The sequence below is a fragment of the Bos grunniens genome, chromosome 10 (assembly GCF_055505025.1).
Source record: "Bos grunniens cultivar Pamir isolate PY7600 chromosome 10, Bosgru_T2T1.0, whole genome shotgun sequence".
Lineage (NCBI taxonomy): Eukaryota > Metazoa > Chordata > Mammalia > Artiodactyla > Bovidae > Bos > Bos grunniens.
The window spans coordinates 34,431,142-34,438,863 of record NC_141174.1 but is presented as its reverse complement, the minus strand read 5'-3'; the positions used below and the strand labels follow the sequence as shown (position 1 = coordinate 34,438,863).

Sequence of the window (7,722 nt, the reverse complement as noted above, 5' to 3'; positions counted from 1 at the left end):
CTATCTCCATGGTTTCACTGGGAAAACTACTTCTGGGGAAAACTGTAAAGGGTTTCCTTTGCCTTGAAAACTAAAACCCAGTGTTTACTAAGTTCTTACAGGGCAAATAAAATTTCTTAGACACCTGTAACTTGTTTCAGCTCTCGTAATGGCCTTTTCTTACCTCAGATGCAAAAAGTTTGCAATTTATTCTTCCTGGTACAATCAGAGCAAATTGATAAAGCACAGACATACCTGGCCCCAGGTTTTCTTGGAAGATGGACTCGGGTGGTCTAAGAATGTGAGTCCTGAACCAGCTGTCAGAAGCCTGAGCAGCAGATAGGAAGGACCAGTGGTAAAACAGAGTCAGGTCATCCAGTTCCTAGTCCCCACTGAAAAGAGCAAACGGGCCATTCTGGAGAGACAAGAAACTAGTAGAATATAGTAGAACCCTGGAAATTGGGAAGGAAAAAAACAGAAAAGAAAGAAAATTTTCTGTAATGTCAGGTGGGAGATTGGGAGTAACTGCGCACAGAGGAGAGGAGACCATCTTCTTTTTGGAAACAGTGCTAATTATACTGTTGTCCTGCTTTTCTTTTAATCCATAAAATTGTCATTTACTGATATAAAAATGGACACATAGAGAAGACTCATGTAATAGAGGGGGAAATGAAAAGAAAAATGAAATCAGTAAAATAAATCATATAGTATTATAACTATTAATGACCATAAGATAGATATTTTGGCCATTTAGAAGGAAAAAGGATATGGAAAAATCCAGTCTTCCCTTTTAGTCTTGTTTTGTTCTGGGGAGACTGCCTCGAGTCACAATTCTAATCTGTGACAGCACAGTTACATAAATAGCTTTGAGCAGAGTGCTTCTTAACACTTACTCCATTTAACACTACTCCATTTAACATAAATATTTTGAAGAGCAGACATTACTTTAAGAGCAACATTTCCTAAAACTCAGATGTCTTATTTATCCAGTTCTTCCACAAGCCTATTCTGCAGATTAATCTTTTCTAAAAATGTTTTTTAAAGCCAAATGAAACACTCAGAAAGTGAGGATACTATTAGTTCACGACCTTATGTTTTAGTGGAGAAAAAGTGGCTTTGCAACCCATAAAATGTGTTAATGTAGGGATAGAAATCTTTATCCTTCCACTGATACTAGGTCCAATCAATAGGGCAGATTAGACCTAAATAATCTGACATTAGTATTAAAATATATTTTAAAACATGTGTATCCATTACTGGTACATTACGTATGGAGCTTTATTTCTTGGTATTAAGACATATCCTGACCCCAAAAACACTGAGTAGAAATCATGACTATATGTGAAGTTGGGTAGGGGATACAGATAACGACTTACATCACTTTTTCAATTAGTAGCAAAGATTTGATGGCCATTTAAGAACTGATTAGCGAGTCAATAGATTAAAAAGACGGTACCTTGTGACGTATTTTGCTTCCCTGCCTTGGAATGTGTTCAACAGCAGTGAAGGACATCTGCCATGATCAACCAACATACCAGTGTTCAGATTTCATGACCAAACAATGTGGTAATAAGCACAAAAGGCGTGTCAAAGTCTCCAAAAAGCAAAAACCAATATTTACTGTAATGACAGAAATAAAGAAATACTGAATTTTAAAAAGCATAAATCAGTTCTATTAACAAACTGGAAGTAGCATTACAACAGCTATTTATATGGTTAAATTATCATCTGAAAATATGATTTTATGTGTTTAGAATGTATTCATTTTCCATTCAACTGCCTCGGTTTTTCTAGCATGTAATTATCAGTAAGTAGCTCATTTCTTTAATATATTTTGTTTTGAGCTGAAAACACTAAGATCATGGCATCTGATCTCATCATTTCATGGCAAGTAGATGGGGAAAAAATGGAAATGGTGACAGACTTTATTTTCCTGGGCTCCAAAATCACTGTGGACAGTGACTGCAACCATGATATTAAAAGATGCTCCTTGGAAGAAAAGCTGTGAACAACCTAGACAGCATATTAAAAAGCAAAGACATCACTTTGCCAACAAAGTTCCATATAGTCAAAGATACGGGTATTTCCATATTGAACGGTATTTCCATTCAATAATGAATGGATGTGAGAGTTAGATCATAAAGAAGGCTGACTTCTGAAGAATTAATGCTTTCTAACTGGTGCTGGAGAAGACTCTTGGGAGTCCCTTGGACCGCAAGGAGATCAAACCAGTCAATCCTAAAGGAAACGTACCTGAATATTCATTGGAAGGACTGACGCTGAATGTCTAATACTTTGGCCACCTGGTGCAAAGAGCCAACTCACTGGAAAAGACCCCGACGCTGGGAAAGATTGAGGACAGGATTAGAAGGGGGTGACAAAGAATTAGATGGTTGGAGGACATCATTGACTCAATGGACATGAGTTTGAGCAAACTCCAGGACACTGAAGGACAGGGGAGCCTGGCATTCTGCAGTCCATGGAGTCACAAAGAGTCAGACTCAACTTAGTGACTGAACAACAATCTTGAGCACCACCCATTCACTTTCATGCTGACAAACCCCATGTGGTAAATAGATAGCACACTCTTCCTGCTCTAATGGAGCTTACAATCCACATGAAGAATCATTTAAGGTTAAATGGAAAAATGTTAAGAAGACAACTCTGAAATATCCTAAGCCACAATATATTGCTTAAGTTTAAATAAATGGAATAGATTGTACACACGCTTTCAAGCCATGGCAGGCAGGGAGTCCTTGTTGAGTTGGAGTTCAAGCTTTAAGAGGAAACGAGTATTAAGCTGGTTCATGGAAGATGTATGGATAGGAGCAGGGGTGTGCTGGTGGGCTGGAGTAGCCTGATTTGTAGCATCTGTGATTTCCACAAGTACTCCCACCATGGTTGACTGAAAGCTACCAACTTGATTTTACTGAATGTGAAGTGGGAGAGTGCTGTGTTGTGCTTAGTTTCTCAGTTGTGCCCAACTCTTTGCGACTCCATGGACTGTAGCCTGCCAGGCTCCTCTGTCCATGGGGATTCTCCAAGCAAGAACACTGGAGTGGGTTGTCATGTCCTCCTCCAGGGGATCTTCCCAACCCAGGGATCAAACCCAGGTCTCCCACATTGCAGGCGGATTCTTTACCATCTGAGCCACCAGGGAAGCCCAAGAATACTGGAGTGGGGTGGGAGAGAAATGTTCACAACTGGCTTTTGTGAGCCAGTGCAAGCTGATATTGATACCACCAAATACATCTACAAGTGATGAAGATTCATTCAACAAGTATCTGAAAAGAAGAAAAGGCTGGTGTGGTTTTTGAGGTCTTCCTAAAAAATAAAATAGAATTTTTGCCTATCTCTTTTCCCTTATCAACCCCCAGTTAAAACACAGTCCTAATTATAAATTGAATACTTTTGAAAGCTACTGAAGGCTCTTTCCTATTAAAGGTACAATGCTGACCTATCACCAGCAATGCCTTTGAAGTGCTTTTCCCAGGGGTGATGGTGGTAGTCTTGCCCTGATCAATTTACCCCTTCTTTCTCAGTATCTCTTATGAACAGGACACACATTTTGCATCTCTTATTAGCAGGACCACGGGGCCCAGATTAGAAGTGCAGGCTGTGTTCCTAAAACAGATCAAAGTTACACACAACTTGGCTAATTTGCTCTCTCTCTCAGCTGTACATTTGAAGTGTTTGGTGGGGACCCCAAGTCCTGATCTCATTGCTCAGGAAATGTTAAAATGCCTCTAGTGAATCTGACTTTAATTCACCATGACTGCTAAAACACAGGCTTTGAAAGCTAAAGGAGTAGCAATTTCCTATGTGAAATCAGAGCTCATAGGAGGATATTCTGCACCAGCTGCTTTGGATATATATGTGGATCCAAAAAATAACCTAACAGATACTTCTAGCAACTTTCCAAGTGCAAATGCATGGCTGAGGGGTTAAAGAGGCAAGTCATTCATTTGGTTCTAAAAGGATTAGAACAGACTTCATTTTCCTTGCTTCAAACTTTGCCTCCTTTCTTTCCCTTTTATCCCTTTTATTTTCTCCAGCCCATCCCGTTGTGGCTACCTCCCCCATTCATGACTCTGATTAACAGACAACCTCTAAGCTTACAAAAACAGCTCTTGAAAGAACTATTCTGATAGTTGCTGGGATGAGACTGCTCAGTGATCTCCAGCAAGAATCAGGAACACTCAGAGTAATCTCTGACCATTTGCTGCAAGGAAAATTTTGCAACAGTTAGAGATCAAGAAAATTGCAAGCTAGGCTAGACCACAAGGTCACATACTCCTTGCTTCTCAATTTATAAGATGCCAATACTGCTTCATTTTCAAGAGTTTCTGGGTCTTCAGGGCCAGATTTGCATCAGCTGAACAAAGCCTTTAACCTCTATTTGGATCACTTGAACGATTTCTTTTTCCCTCCAATACAACAAATATTTATTGAGTATCTCCTCTGGCCAAGCACCAACCTTGATGCTTTGGGGACACAAGTGAACAATATAAAGAAAGGACACCTACTCACATGGGGTTACATCCCTGCTATCCACAACACCATGGGCTTACTGATTTTTGGATAGTACAGCAGGTTTATATAGGGGAGCCGAAAGTAAAACTGAAAGAAAAATTCTAGGATTCTAGACCCATTGCCCATTCCCTGAATATTGTTTACATACACAGTCCTCTCACTGATGTCACATTTTCATTCTAACTTCGAATGATGATCTGACTTTTTACACTAGACTTTTCAAGAAGAGGTGAGAGATTGAAAATAAAACACAACTTATCTGACAGAAGGAATTGGGAAATCCAATACTTAAGAAAGACTACGGATTTCTTTGAGAGTAATATAAAAGCACACAGCTCGTACTGTTGGGCAATAAAGGACTACTACCAGACAGTCTTGTATTGTCTAGAATTGCTGATACACCGTGATAATAAAGAGTGGACTTTTAGTTGGTTTTATTGTTTTTAGATTTTCTCCAGAGAACACACCTTCCTTTTACCTGCACCCCGGGGTAACCACTCTCCCTGCCCCTTGGTACACTATGGCTCTTGCTTCAACTATTTTCTTAGGTTCATCTCATCTGTCACCAGCCCCTGTCAAGCCAACTCCTAGTCTGCGAAGATCTTCTGTAGCCATCATACTCTGTCCATCTTCACTAGCCCTTATCTAAACACAAACTTAAATGCTAATTACTCCTTTCTGTACATCCTGTTCCTCCTCAAAGAGAACATCACAAGGACAGGTCTGGGTCCAGCATCCATCACTTGTTGAATGACCTAACCGGTGCACAGTTACTGTTTAGCTGGTGGTGGAAGAGGGTGGGGATGGCGATGTGCCCCCACAGGCCCTACTCCTCTTGCAGAGGGAAAGAGCATCAGCATCCCAGCCTGACCCAAGCTGTGCTCCCTGCAGAGATTCAGTTCTGCGTGTCCAGCAATGTCTAATGAGTGCAGGTGGGGCAAAGAGGAAGTCGGGCCGCTAAGTATGATCTGGTAAAAACATTTAAGAAATAAAGGGCGGAATACACTTCTGAGTACAAGGTAAGGACTTGCGCCTGGGTCAGAGAGAGAAAAGGAAGAAAGTAAAAGCTTAGTGAGACTTTGGAACCCAAGTAGTGCTGCCATAAGAACAGTGTAACAAAATTCATCTCCCAAAAGGCTGGGACTCTTCCCATCTTTGCCATAAGCCCCAGTGTGGTCTCCAGATCATGGTAGGAGCATCATGAGGAAACAATCTGATGGGGGAGAAACAGCAGTGTTAGGGGCCTGCCAACCAAATGGGGCCTTGTCGGGTGGCTGAGCCCAGCATGTGTCACCTATTAATGGTAAAGAAAAACCCTAACATGTACTGAAAACATACTTTGTTCCAAACACTAGGCTAATGTAATTTAGGTATGTTATTTATTTACTATTCACAATCCTTTGAGGTATCTTGAGGTCTCAGATACAATGCAACAGAACAAGGAAGGTAATAGACTGGATTTTTTCAAGAACACACATGAGCACCACCCCCAACCCCATCCTCAGGAAACAGATGTTTGTGGAGTGATCTCCCAAGTGCTAAATATTGGGGCAAGTTTTTCTGCTATTTTAATCAAAGCCCATTTGATTTCATTGGCTGGAGAAACCTCAGAAAACACAGGTGACTATATAATAACCATACTGGGTTAAGGAGAAGATAATCACAAATCACAAATAAACAATGTAGTCCTAGTTCAAATATCCAAAGAGATGGAGCTGTGCAGTGCTGATGTCCCCAGAGCAGAAATATAACTAGGGAGATGCTGATTAGCACTGATGGCTGGCAGATTGCTGTTCAGGTAAGATCAAAAAGAAGAAAGAGAAGCCTTAGGGGTGTGTATGGGAGGAGAGGGGCAGCCTCTCTCCCTCCTCCTCTCTACACCACCCCTGGGGAAGGTTAATTAGCCAGTGCCTATTACCAGGCTCCTCAGCTTACAGGTAGATGAGTGATTCTCAGTCTAGGCTGAACATTTGAACCACCTGAGGCTTTAAAATACCCTGCCTCGTTGACTCCCTCGGGGAGTATCTTTTAATTGGACTGCAGTATGGTGGAAGTGGGGAGGCGGAATCGGGATTTTTCTAAACTCCTTCTGGTGATTCTTATGTGCAGCTGCCAAGGTGCCAAGTTTGAAAACTGGATAAGAGCAAGCCCTGATGGGAGTTAATTGTACCTGATATTTATTGAGCAACTACTATCCCCAGGCATTGCACTGGGCACTCTATACGGATTCTTTCCAGGCCTTAACATCTGACTTGCAGATAGGTATGCTCATCCCGCTTTGAGAAGTGAGTACACTCAAATCAGTCATAGACAGTCTAGGCCATTTGCCTGCCCCCAAACCTCATCCTTTCCTGGTCTAACTGCTGCTCTCCTGGAAGGACAGTACCATAAACACTGAAAAGAGAAGTAGAGAGACCAGAGATGCTCTTCTCAAACATTCTTCATGAGAGACTGTAAAGATAAGAGGGCTCTCTGATACCTTTTCTGCCGATATCACAAATTGTCCTTGAACCTAGGTCTTCTTCCTTGTATCTGTGCTGCATTGCCTCTGGAAAGGTTTGCTTCTGAAACTTAGTTACTTCATCTTTTTTGTTCTGCTGATGGCGCCATGCTAGGTGCTAAGAGATCTACCAGGGAGCTAGAATATGCAGTGCTTGTCTTCAGGAGAGCTCTTGTTGAGTTGAGTAAGAATTCTTAAATGAAACTTCTTTGAAATAGTATTGAGGGGCAAGTATTTGAAAGGCCAGTAAATTGGTCTAGCCCCTAATTATTTAAAATGAGGTCCTCAGAGACTTCCCTGGTGGTCCAGTGGTTAAGATTTTGCCTTCCAATGAAATGGGTATGCATTCAATTCCTGGTCTGGAAGCTCTCACATATCTCATGGCCAGAAAACCAAAACATAAAACAAAAGTTGTAACACACATGTAGCACACATGAGTAACAAGTTCAATAAAGACTTTATAAATGGTCCACATCAAAAAAAAAAAAAAACTTAAAAAATATGGTCCTCAGACTAGCTGCACCAATATCCTGTGGGAGCTTGTCAGAAATGCAGATTCTGAGGCCCTACCCCTGACCTACTGGTTCACAATCTGTATCTTACACAATCCCCAGGTGATAGAATATTTACGCATTAAAGTTGGAAGCAGTAGTCAGGAGAAACATTGACATTACGTCTGTCCCACTTTGTTGCTTTAGGAATATCTGTTT

General features: G+C 41.1%; 1 long non-coding RNA gene across 2 annotated transcripts; it reads right to left on the bottom strand.

The window, feature by feature from the left end:
• Window positions 1–234: 234 nt before the first annotated feature.
• LOC147364294 (uncharacterized) lies at window positions 235–7,131 on the bottom strand. 2 transcript variants are annotated; one of them, XR_015133647.1, is made up of 4 exons: window positions 6,992–7,131; window positions 2,233–2,321; window positions 1,436–1,599; window positions 235–431 (listed from the first exon to the last, which is right to left on the bottom strand). It is a non-coding gene; the product is annotated as an uncharacterized LOC147364294 (long non-coding RNA). The 2 variants fall into 2 exon arrangements; XR_015133646.1 differs by lacking the exon at window positions 6,992–7,131 and adding an exon at window positions 2,707–2,833.
• Window positions 7,132–7,722: the final 591 nt, after the last annotated feature.